The sequence below is a fragment of the Pan paniscus genome, chromosome 18, assembly GCF_029289425.2.
Source record: "Pan paniscus chromosome 18, NHGRI_mPanPan1-v2.0_pri, whole genome shotgun sequence".
NCBI lineage: Eukaryota > Metazoa > Chordata > Mammalia > Primates > Hominidae > Pan > Pan paniscus.
Window position 1 is genome coordinate 14,896,131 of NC_073267.2, and position 12,617 is coordinate 14,908,747.

Consider the following 12,617-nt stretch of genomic DNA (forward strand, 5'->3'; position numbering starts at 1 on the left):
GACAGAGAAGGACAACTCACTGGTCCAAGGTGCAAACTGGGTGTGGTAGGAGCAGCCCAGTATTAAGGTGAACCTCATCACCCAGCAGGAAGAGCCCTGGGGAGGGGATTTGGGCAATTCACACGCCTGCAATTCACACCCCAGCCTTTGCTCATGCTGTTCCCTCTGCTTGGAGGGTCCCCTCTCTACTTCTCTGCCTACCCAGATCCCCTCAATCTCTTACAACTCATCTGGGGTTCCCGTGTCTCCAGGAAGTTCCCTGATCAGCCCTCTTCCACCTAGCCTGGTGTTGGAGGGTGGTCAGGTTCCCTCCTGCAACACCCCTCATTTGCTGTGCACACCACCCTGGATCGGATGGGCTGTTTACTCCTGATACCCCAGGGGACCATGGGCACCTCTAGGGCTGATGCCCTGCCTGGCTTCCTTCCTCCATCCCAGCACTGGGCCTGGCACACAACAGATGCTCAGGAAACATCAAACCAAAGCAAGCGAATGGAGGAAGGGATCCTGTTCCCCACTCCTCCAGCTGTACAGATACTGTAATTTGACTAGAAATACACTTGCCTAGCTAAGCCTTAAAAAACAAAATCAGGGCCAGGCGCAGTGGCTCACGCCTGTAATCCCAGCACTTTGGGAGGCCGAGGTGTGCAGATCACAAGGTCAGGAGTTTGAGACCAGCCTGGCCAATGTGGTGAAACCCCGTCTCTATTAAAAATCAGCTGGGTGTAGTGGCGGGTGTCTGTAGTCCCAGCTACTCAGGAGGCTGTGAGGCAAGAGAATCGCTGGAACCCAGGAGGCAGAGGTTGCAGTGAGCTGAGATCATGCCACTGCACTCCAGCCTGGGTGACAGAGTGAGACTCCGTCTAAAAAAAAAAAAAAAAAAATCAGGCTGGATGTAGTGGCTCCCACCTGTAATCCCAGAACTTTGGGAGGCAGAGGCAGGCAGATCATTTGAGCCCGGGAGTTTGAGACCAGTCTGAGCAACATAGTTGAGAACCCGGCCCTACAGAAAAATTAAATAAACAACAACAAAAATCAGAGCCACAAAAAAGAAGCAGACTCAAATAAAAAATACACAGTCCCAAGCTTGTAGCTTGATGAACCAGAAAAGCTTCACACACGTGTAGCACCTCGTGATTCACAAAGAGCCGCCTCCTGGGCCAGCTATGCAAACCTGTCAGAAGGGCCATCTTTGCTAAGTGGGAAAGGAGGCCCAGAGCTAAAGCCACTTGTTCTGGGTCACACTGCGTGTAGGGACCAGGGCTGGGGCCAGGGGTACAGGGACCTCACCCACCAGGCTCAACATCCCCCTTCTGACCACTGAGTGTCTTTCGGGTCAACAGAGTATCCACGGCTGGGCCTTCCTGAAATGGAAAAGACTGATTTCCCCTCCTGGAAGAGGTGAGGAGGCTCAGAGAGCCTGAGCCGCCTGCCTGGGCTCACACAGCTAGGAGGGTGAGATGTGACTTAAGGGCAGGCCTGGGACCTCAGGCCAGAGTAGAGGCTTCACCCAAGAGCCGTGGGCGGAGCAGAGCAGAACCATGGGGTTCACACGGAGCTGCTCCAGTGGCTCCTGAGCAGAGTGAGGTCCCTGTTGAAGGGCACCTGGACCCCTGAGGACTCACAGCCAGGCAGCTGGGCAACTTGTGCCTGAGTCCAGATACCACAGAGTCCCAGGCTGCCCCATCCTGGGCATGAAAGACAAGCCCTCTCCAGCAGCATTGACAAGACACCCTTCCAGGGCCAGACACGGTGGCTCACACGTATAATCCCAGCACTTTGGGAGGCCAAGGCAGGCAGCTCACTTGAGGTCAGGAGTTCAAGACCAGCCAACATGGTGAAACCCTGTCTCTACTAAAAATACAAAAAATTAGCCATGTGTGGTGATGCATGCCTATAATCCCAGGTACTCAGGAAGCTGAGGCAGGAGAATCACTTGAACCTGGGAGGCAGAGGTTGCAGTGAGCTGAGATCACGCCACTGTGCACCGGCCTAGGCAACAGAGGGAGACAAACAAACAAACACCCTTCCTAACTGCTTAGCTCAGATTTTGGGGTCGGATGGACATGGTTTCAAATCCCAGCTCTGCCACTTGCGAGCTCGATGAGCCTCATCTAGCTGAGCCCCCCACTGTGTGTCTCTAAAGCAGCGGTAATAACACCTGCTGCAGGGCAGTCATGCCAGTCACGTGAGATCATATAATCAAGCAGCAGCCACTGAGCCCAGCAGAGGGTAGGCGTCGCCATCCTCACCACCAATAGCCTCTCACCAGACCAAAACCCCACAAAGAGGGTGCAGACTCAGAGCTTGCTGCAGGGTAGGACGAAGAACAAAGAGTAAGTTTTCTGTGTTACCCCTGCTTCCCAAGACGATGGGGATGTTGGAGGTTCTAGGTGCAGACGGGGCTGGGTAAGGATTCTCCCCCCACAAGACTGAGTGCCAGGGAAGACAGATGCACCTGTCGAGACCAAGGGGACCCAGGAGCAACAGAACAACAGCTTCCCCTGTGACGGAGAGAGGAGGGACATAAGGCAAAGATCAGGGGGCAGGAGCTGGGTCAGCCTGGCCAGGAGAGAGAAGAAGCCAGGCTCCTTTCTCCCCTCTTGTCAGTGGGGTCTGTATTCCTCATGCCAGGGACTTCCCCCTGACTCCCCTGGTCTATCCACTGTCTCCCCAAAACATTCAGCACCAATTCTTGCCACCCAACAAGGTTGAATATCAACCCCAATGGGGCTATATTTGAATTCTTTTTTTTGAGACAGGGTCGTGCTCTGTCGTCCAGGCTGGAGTGCAGTGGTGCAATTGCAGCTCACTGCAGCCTCTGCCTCCCAGGTTCAAGCCATTCTCGTGCCTCACCCTCCTGAGTAGCTGGGACTACAGGCTTGCACCACCATGCCCAGCTAATTTTTGTATTTTTAGTAGAGACGGGGTTTCACTATGTTGCCCAGGCTGGTCTCCAACTCCTGACCTCCAGTGATCTGCCCGCCTCGGCCTCCCAAAGTGCTGGGATTACAGGCGTGAGCCACTGCGCCCAGCCTGAATTTAATTTTTTTTTTTTTTTTTTTTTTTTTTTTAGACAGAGTCTTGCTCTATTGCCCACTCTGGAATGCAGAGGCAAGATCTCGGCTCACTGCAACCTCCGCCTCCTGGCTCCAAGCAATTCTCGTGCCTCAGCCTCCCGAGTAGCTGGGATTACAGGCGCCTGCCACCATGTCTGGCTAATTTTTGTATTTTTAGTAGAGACGGAGTTTCGCCATGTTGGCCAGGCTGGTCTTGAACTCCTGACCTGAGGTGATCCACCCGCCTCGGCCTCCCAAAGTGCTGGGATTACAGGCTGAGCCACTGCGCCCGACCTGGATTTGAATTTTGTTGCTCCTACTTGCTAGCAGTGGCTTGGGGCCAGTTGCTTAGCCTGCTAACTTTAGTTTTCTCTTCTGTAAAGTGGGGACTAAACATCCTGTAACAGGGGTCACATGCTGTAACAGCACAGCACCCAGGGCACGGTGAGTGCTGCGTAGTGTGAGCCGAACGCGGGCTGCTCAGGGTCACCAGGGCCAGCTCCTTGGGCCCCCAGCAATAAATGCTTCACTTTCCGCCCCCCTCCCCCGCACAATGATCCGCCTGCACAGCCGCTCTGGAGAAGAGCTTGTCTGTTTCCTGAAAACTGAATATAAACTTAGACATTTATACAATCACACTCCTGGGCAGTTATCCCAGAGAAATGAAAGCTGATGTCCACATGGAAACCTGTAGCAGCTTTATTCATAACAGCTCCAAATTGGAAACAGCACAGATGCCTCTCGATAGTCGACCGGTTCAGCAAACCGTGGCCCCTCCACACCGCGGAATACCACTGAGCGATAAGACGAATGAGCTGCCGATACTCGCCACTACTTGGATGATCTCAAGGGTGTTTATGCTGCCTGGGGGAAAAAGCCAACCTCAAAAGTCACATCCTGGATGATTCTATTTCTATAGCATTCTCAAATGACAAAGTTACAGAGATGAAGACCAGATTAATGGCTGCTGGGGGGCAGGGACAGTGGGGGAATGGGGTGAGTGTGACTGCCTGGGGATCTTGGTGGTGATAGGGTGATTCTGTTTTTTGTTTCAATGGTGGTTGTGTGAATTTACACAGACAAAACAGCATAAAACTATACATGCAGGTTGGAGCGGTGGCTCACCCCTGTAATCCCAGAACTTTGGGAGGCCAAAGTGGGCAGAGCACTTGAGACCAGGAGTTCAAGGCCAGCCTGGCCAACATGGTGAAACCCTATCTCTATTAAAAATACAAAAATGAGGCCAGGTGTGGTGGCTCACACCTGTAATCCCAGCACTTTGGGAGGCAGAGGCGGGCAGATCACGAGGTCAGGAGATCAAGACTATCCTGGCTAACACGGTGAAACCCCATCTCTACTAAAAATACAAAAAAATTAGCCAGGCGTGTTGGCAGGTGCCTGCAGTTCCAGCTACTAGAGAGGCTGAGGCAGGAGAATGGCATGAACCCGGGAGGCGGAGCTTGCAGTGAGCCGAGATTGCGCCACTGCACTCCAGCCTGGGTGACAGAGCGAGACTCTGTCCAAAAAAAAAATACAAAAATGAGCTGGTTGTAGTTGTGGGCGCCTGTAATCCCAGCTACTCTGGAAGCTGAGGCACGAGAATTGCTTGAATCCAGGAGGCAGAAGTTGCAGTGAGCGGAGATTGCACCACTGTACTCCAACCTGGGTGACAGAGAGAGACTCCGTCTCAAAATAATAAAAACCAAAAACTATACACGCGCATTCTATTAATACCAATGTCAATTGCCAAGTTTTGATATGACAGATAATGATATTGGACATTGGATATTGTAGATCATGTGAGATGTAGCCACTGGGGGGAAATAGGTGAGGGGTACAGAGGGCCACTGGGTAATCTCTGCAATTTCCTGTGGATCTATTATGATTTCAAAATTTAAAGTTTTAAAAAATGACATGCATGGTATGATGTCGGCAATTCGCTTTGAAATCCTCCAGCCAAGAGAGGGAAGAGGCTGGAGAGGGAGCCTGCAAGGAGGTGAAACTAGAGTGGTAAAATGCTTCTGCTGCCGAAGCAAGGGCGGGGATGCCGGAATGACGGCTCGGTCTTCTCCACTGTGCATTTTTGAAATTTTCCATAATGAAGATGTAACTCTACCAAGCCGATATGCATGGGTGGGCTCACGTACACCCAGACACCCGCACGCAGGCGTGCACTGGAGCGCTGACTCACGCTGCTCAGCCCGGGAATTCTTGCAGACGGCTGTGTGTCCACATGTGCGGTAACGCAAATAAATAACGCTTAAACACCCTCGTGGAATCTGGCCACGCCAGGTCACATGTGTGTCAGGACACCTGCAGGGCAGGGCGGAAAGGGGTCCAGGGCTGCTTTGAACTTCCTGGAAACTGGGTGGGGTGGAGTTGGGTAATGACTATGATGGCTCACAATGGGACAGGGTCATAGGGAGGGGAAAGCTCCCAAGAAGAGGTGGCATTCGCAGCACAGGCTCCCTGGGCTGCCCCAGAGTCGGGGGCTGGAGAGGAGTGGGCTTCTGGGCCAGGGAAGGCTGGGAGTGGGGACGTCACTGCAGGGGGGCCGAGAGCCCTCAGTGTGGTGAGGGGACGGGAGGGGCTGTGGTAGTCACTCCACCTGAACCCCTTGATGGCGCCATTATTTCAGGATTTTTAAATGATGACTTGACCTCGGGGGAAGCACTTACTTGCTTGGGGCTTCAGTTTTGTCAACTAGAAAACGGGCCTGATGACAACACGAATCTCACAAGGTTGCCTTGACGGTCAGGCGAAGTGGCTACGGCCGTGCCCAGGGCCAACTTGGTGCCAGGCCCTGCGCTAAGGGCTCTAGATGCATTAAATCCTTCAATATATGGTGCTGTTACCACCCCCATTTGCCAGATGAGAAACTAAGGTTCGGAGAGATTGATAAACTTTCCCGAGGTTACACAGTCATTAGGTTGAGGAGCTGCCATTTACATCTGCAGGTAAAGCACTTAGTTCAAACCCGCCCCCAGAAAGTGTTATTTTAAAGTTTAAAGTATGTTGAGGCCAGGTGCAGTGGCGCATGCCTGTCATCCCAACATTTTGGGCAGCTGAGGCGGGAGCATGGCTTGAGGCGAGGAGTTTGAGAAAAGCCTGGGCAACATCATGAGATCCTGCCTCTCCAAAAAATGTTAAAAATTAGCCACATGTGGTGGCATCTGCCTACAGACTCAGCTTCTCGGGAGGCTGAGGGAGGAGGATGGCTCAAGCCCAGGAGTTTGAGGGTATAGTGGGCTGTGATCACGTCACTGCATTCCAGCCTGGGTGACAGAGCAAGACCCTGTCTCTTTATTTTAAAAAAAAACAAGGCTGGGTGCGGTGGCTCATGCCTGTAATCCCAGTACTTTGGGAGGGCAAGGCGGGTGGATCACCTTAGGTCAGGAGTTGTTTCTTTTTTTTTTTTTTTTTGAGACGGAGTCTCGCTCTGTCGCCCAGGCTGGAGTGCAGTGGCGCAATCTTGGCTCACTGCAAGCTCCACCTCCTGAGTTCACACCATTCTCCTGCCTCAGCCTCCTGAGTAGCTGGGACTACAGGCGCCCGCCACCACGCCCGGCTAATTTTTTGTATTTTTAGTAGAGACAGGGTTTCGCCGTGTTAGCCAGGATGGTCTCGATCTCCTAACCTCATGATCTGCCCACCTTGGCCTCCCAAAGTGCTGGGATTACACCAGCCTGGCCAACATGGTGAAACCCCGTCTCTACTAAAAATATGAAGTTAGCTGGGCGTGGTGATGGGCACCCAGCTACTTGGGAGGCTGAGGCAGGAGAATCGCTTGAACCTGGGAGGCAGAGGTTGCAGTGAGCCGAGATCATGCCATTGCACTCCAGCCTGGCCAACAAGAGCAAAACTCCATCTCAAAATAAATAAATAAGTAAAAAACGAACAAGCAAAAAAACCCAAAGCATGTTTATAGCTTGAACACTTGCTGGGATGGAAACACAGGGTAGAAAATGGCTATCTGGGGCGGGCATGGTGGCTCGCGCCTGCAATCTCAGCACTTTGGGAGGCTGAGGCAGGCAAATTCCTTAAGACCAGGAGTCTGAGACCAGCCTGGGCAACATGGCAGGACCCTATCTCTACAAAAAATTAAAAATTAGCTGGACATGGTGGTGCGTACCTGTAGTCTCAGCTACCTGGGAGGTTGAGGCGGGAGGATCACTTGAGCCCAGGAGGTCAAGGCTGCAGTGAGCCATTATTGTACCACTGTACTGCAGCCCGGGCAACAGAGTGAGACTCTGTCTCAAAAAGTAAAAAAAAAAACGTAAGGCAGCATGGCTCATGCTTGTAATCCCAGCACTTTGGGAGGCCGAGGAGGGTGGATCACCTGAAGTCAGCAGTTCGAGATCAGCCTGGTCAACATGGTAAAACCCCGCTATCTCCATTAAAAATACAAAAAATTAGCTGGGCATGGTGGCGGGTGCCTGTAGTCCCAGCTACTTGGGAGGCTGAGGCAGGAGAATCGCTTGAACCCACGAGGTGGAGTTTGCAGTGAGCAGAGACTGCACCATTGCACTCCAGGCTGGCAACAAGAGTGAAACTCTGTCTCAAAAAAAAAGAAGGAAAGAAAAGAAAACAACTGTTTCCACTTAAAGACCTGCTACCAGACTTACCAGCTGAGTCTACAGGCAGATGCCACCACACGTGACTAATTTTTAAAATTTTTTGTAGAGATGGGATCTCACGATGTTGGCCAGGCTTATCTCAAACTCCTCGCCTCAAGCCATGCTCCCGCCTCAGCTGCCCAAAATGTTGGGATGACAGGCACGCACCACTGCACCTGGCCTGAACATACTTTACAATTTAAAATAACACTTTCTGGGGGTGGCTTTGAACTATGTGCTTTACCTGCAGATTTAAAGATTTCCTGGAGGAAAGACAGGGACTGGAAGCACCCAGGTACTCCCGCCCCTGACCCCCTTGCCTCCAAGGACAACAGCTCCCACCAAAAACGGCCAGTTGGACCCAGCAAGCTGGGAGCGTGGGTAGCAGAGAGGGAGTCCCAGGCAGCCGAGCCGGTAGTGCCCAGCCCAGCCTACCACAGCTCCTGGCCCTCTGAGCATCAAATGTCACAAGGGGCTCCAGTGCCAGGGAACAGCAGCAGGGGCTCCAGGGCAAAGAGGATGACTCTCAGTCACCAACTTCAGAAGCAGTGCCACCTCACTCAACCCCATGTGACTCAGCCTCAGTTTCTTCCATACCGTGGGGCTGGCCAGGCCTGCCACCCAGGCAGCTGTGAGAACTGATCAGTGCCCACATGTCCCGGTCACCCCTGACTTTCCTTCCCTTCCCTGAAGCACCATCTCTTCACAGAGAAGTAAAAAGGTAGCCACACCCCACAAGAACAAAAGGGTGGTGGTACTCAAGGGAGAGATGGGCAGCCCATGGCCCTGCTGGGGTGGCCCCAGAGATGGGCCTGCCCAGGGGGACGTATGCAGGCAGGGGGTCAGCAGGGGCTGGCATGAGGGCAGCTCTGCTCACAGGGGCCAGCCTCTAGGGGATGGGACCTTCACCCCCAGACCTGGGGAAGAGCTGCCCTTCTGGCTGGGCACCGAACACAGGACTCCCTAAGAGGCTTGGTCTTTTCTTCTTCTGTAGCCCCCAGATGATAACATTCCTTACAGATAAAGTGAGGCACTGAAACACTTCATACAGAAACCAGGGGTGTTCCAGGCTTGAGCTGGGGTGGTGGGGGTGGGGGGGAGGTACAGTGCCCAGGGCTCCAACAGGGCAGCTCACTCGTCTCTGAGCTGACCCCAGCCTTACCCCATCTGTAAAGAATAAGAGCTTGATGGGCTTCAAGCCACCCAGTTGAGCTGATATCACAGGCTCCTTCATGCCCCAGGGCCTTTGCACAGCCAGCTCCCCCCTCCTGGGACACCTTCTCTGCTTTATCCCAACACCGACTCCTTTGCAAACATTTTCTCCCTGAAACTTTCCCTGGTCCCTTCCCATTCCTTCTCCCCTGGAAGAATGAGCCCCTAGGACCCAGGGGCAATTCTATCCAGGCACCTCTAAAACTGGAACCCGTTCAGCTGCGCACACTTGGCCATGGCCCTCCCTGATACTTGAAAGGGGTCAGGCTTATCAGCTATCAAGAAGAGATTCTCGCTGGGCGCAGTGGCTCACGCCTGTCATCCCAGCAGTTTGGGAGGTTGAGGCAGGAGGATCACTTGAGGTCAGGAGTTCAAGACAAGCCTGGCTAACGTGGTGAAACCCCATCCCTACTAAAAATACAAAAATTAGCCAGGCATGTTGGTGAGCACCTACAGTCCCAGCTACTTAGGAAGCTGAGGCACCAGAATCTTTTGAACCCGGTAGGCGGAAGTTGCAGTGAGCCGAGATCATGCCACTGCACTCCAGCCTGGGTGATAGAGCAGGATCCTGTCTCAGAAAATTCTGAGTGAAAGGATAGCACATTTTGCAGGGTGCAAGGGTGACCTGCCCGGCCTTCACGTGTCCCAGACTCTCCTCCTGGCCCTTACCTGGGGACCTGTCCCGTAGAAGAGGTGCCTCAGAGTGAAGCACTAACAACAGTGACTCCCATCTCGCAGCCAGGGCGGATTCTCCTTTCAGACATGCTTGATGCAAAGGTCTCCATCCCATTTCTTGGGCTCCTGGACACCCCACCCCATCACCCTGGCTGGGCACAGGCCAGAGTGAGGAAGGAGCTGAGGATGGGTGGAAACATCATCCTGCCACCTGCCTGTGTCCTCTGCAGACAGCGCCTGCTCTCTCCACACATCCAAAGCCTGACATGACCAGGCACGGTGCCTCATGCCTGTAATCCCAGCACTTTGGGAAGCTGAGGCAGGATGATCATTTTCGGCCAGGAGTTCAAGACCAGCCTTCCCAACATAGCAAGACCCCATTTCCACCAAAAAATTAAAAATTAGCTGGGCGTGGTGGTGCACCTGTAATCCTAGCTCCTCGGGAGGCTGAGGTGAGAGAATTGCTTGAGGCCAGGAGTTCAAGGCTGCGGTGAGCTATGATCGTGCTACTGAACTCCAGCCTGACAGTGACGTGACCCTCTCTCAAAAGAAAAGAGCCTTAGACCTAGAGTAGAGATGCTCCCAAAATGCAAGTGAATGAAGAATGAGGAATGATGGTGGCCAAGAGCCCAGAGGCTTCACCGCAGCAGCGGCAGGAACATGCACTTACATGGCGCTTCCTGTATGCCACACCCTGCTCCAAGCGTGTTTCTATTTCAGCTTGTTCAATCTGCACAAGGCTTCAGTGAGGCATGGAGGGGAGGTGGCAGAGCTGGGGTCCCCGTTCCCAGTCTTGGCGGTCTGAGCTTTGTGCTGCATTAGATGTACCAGTTGGCTGGGGGGGCATCTGTGAAATGGGTGTCCAGTTGCACCCCCTCGCCCCCTAGAGTCCCACCAAGAAGCTGTGGCAGGGCAGTGGGGGAGGACTCAGGAGGGGTGTTGCAGACCCGGCTTCGGGGGGTTCCTCAGATGTCGGCAGAGGGAGTGAGCCAGAGCCTGGGAACTCCTGGTCTGGGGAGGAGAGCCCTGACCCATGTGCAGGCCACAGGGATGGGCCACCAAGGGCCATGGGAGCTGCTGACCAGGCTGGGCGTGGCACGCCAAGCAGCAGGCATGGCGCCTGCTTCCCGGTCACTCTGACCTCCGACGCAGGCCAGCTGGGAGTCACTCTTTCCAAGCCCATCAGCAGAGCTTGGCTGCGGCTGTAACCAGGAAGCTCAGGGTGGAAGAAACTGTGGGCTCTGGCTTCCAGCGGCTTCCACGGAGGCCACATTTGCCAAATTTCATCCCAGGCTCCCAGATCCCTGAGGATTTGCCATCTCCACGCATTTTATCTTCACATTCACTTACCTAATAGCTGCCTTACAAATCTTATAAGAGGGCCTCACAAACAGACATTCATTATTCATTGGAAATGAAAGTACTCTACCACGACCTGGTGAAGCCAAGTTTGATGGGCTACTTATACTTTTTCCCCCTAAGGCTTTACAGAAAGTAAATAACCACAAAAATAAAACCTGGCTCACCTGTGTACCACCTAAAATCATCATGCATTTGGCCAGGAGTACTAGTGCCTCATCCTGTCCAGCTTCTGAAAAGGGGGGGGGTCTCAGGGTGTCACTCCCTAACCCCCAGACCCAGGAGGGCCCCCTTCCAGGCTTTCACAAAAGAGGGGCATGCTGGGCGTGGTGGCGCATGCCTGTAGTTCAAGCTACTCGGGAGACTGAAGTGGGAGGACTGCTTGAGCCCAGGAGTTCAAGATCAGCCAGGGCAACGCAGCAAGACCCTGTCTTTTGAAAAAGTTGGGGGGCGGAGGGGCAGGTTCTGGTGCATTCCCTCGAGCTTGAGTGTAGTAAGTACCAGGGGTGGGGTTACAAAGCTGAAAGTCCCCATATCTTCCCTGGGAAGAGACCTCGGAAGTCAAGTTCAGCTGGGCTGGTGTGGTTAGAAAGAGCCCCTCTGGGATCAGAAGCCAGTAGCCCTAGGTTAGAGCTCAGCCTGCCTGCTAAGTCACCAAGTCACCTGGGCCAGTCATTTCCGCAGCCTGGGCCTCTGTGCGACCAGGAGTGACCCTCCCTAATGGGATTTAGCTGCCAGCACATCTTGGGCCCCACATAAAGAGCAACAATGCTTCACAACCAAGACAGAAGTGACGGGCGACCATATCTCTTGGTTGGTGGGTGTGACAGCAGTGTTCCAGCCCTGTAAAAATCTCAGGCATAAACAGATTAAGAGATGCCAAATAGGCTGGGCGCTGTGGCTCACATCTGTAATCCCAGCACTTTGGAAGGCCAAGGTGGGCAGTTCACCAGAAGTCAGGAGTTCGAGACCAGCCTGGCCAACATGGTGAAACCCCGTCTCTACTAAAAATACAAAAAATTAGCCAGGCATTTTTTGTATTTGTATTGGCACGCACCTGTAATCCCAGCTACCCAGGAGGCTGAGGCAGGAGAATCACTTGAAGCTGAGAGGTGGAGTTTGCAGTAAGCCAAGATTGTACCACTGCACTCCAGCCTGGGCAACAGAGGGAGACTCTGTCTCAAAAAAACGAAAAAAGAAACCATGTACCCATTTCCAGGTCACAGAGTGAGACTCCAACTCCAAAAAAAAAAAAAAAAGAGAGAGAGAGAGATGCCAAATAGGTGCTGCTCCGTAATGAGCTGTTCAGTGGCTGGCCACCTTTTTTCCCCAGGTTCCCTGCCTCAGTCCCTCCATCTGCAAAATGGGTGAGACCCCTGGTTAAATAGGGACGAGGAGAGACTGAGAGTCGGTTGTTGCCTGGGACTATGGACTTTGTGTTCCAGTCAAAGTCTTCCAGGGTGGGCAGGAGAAGGACACACAATAACTGGTGCCTCCCCAACGGTGGGGGACCAGGGTGGTCTCCCCGGCACCCCTCAGCCCTTCAGTCCAGTGGTTGGGAGGAGGAGTTGACACCCATTACCCCACCCCCTCCCTCAGGATTAACCTGATGGCTTAGACCAGTCCCAGCTCCCCCACATAGTGGCCCAGGCCTGTCATTCAGCCCAGGGCTGGCCAATCAGGACGAAGCTTAGAG

General features: G+C 53.3%; 1 long non-coding RNA gene across 1 annotated transcript; it reads right to left on the reverse strand.

Moving 5' to 3' along the window:
- Positions 1 to 3,041: 3,041 nt before the first annotated feature.
- LOC134729335 (uncharacterized) lies at positions 3,042 to 10,834 on the reverse strand. The gene is made up of 2 exons (XR_010110350.1): positions 10,233 to 10,834; positions 3,042 to 3,923 (listed from the first exon to the last, which is right to left on the reverse strand). It is a non-coding gene; the product is annotated as an uncharacterized LOC134729335 (long non-coding RNA).
- Positions 10,835 to 12,617: the final 1,783 nt, after the last annotated feature.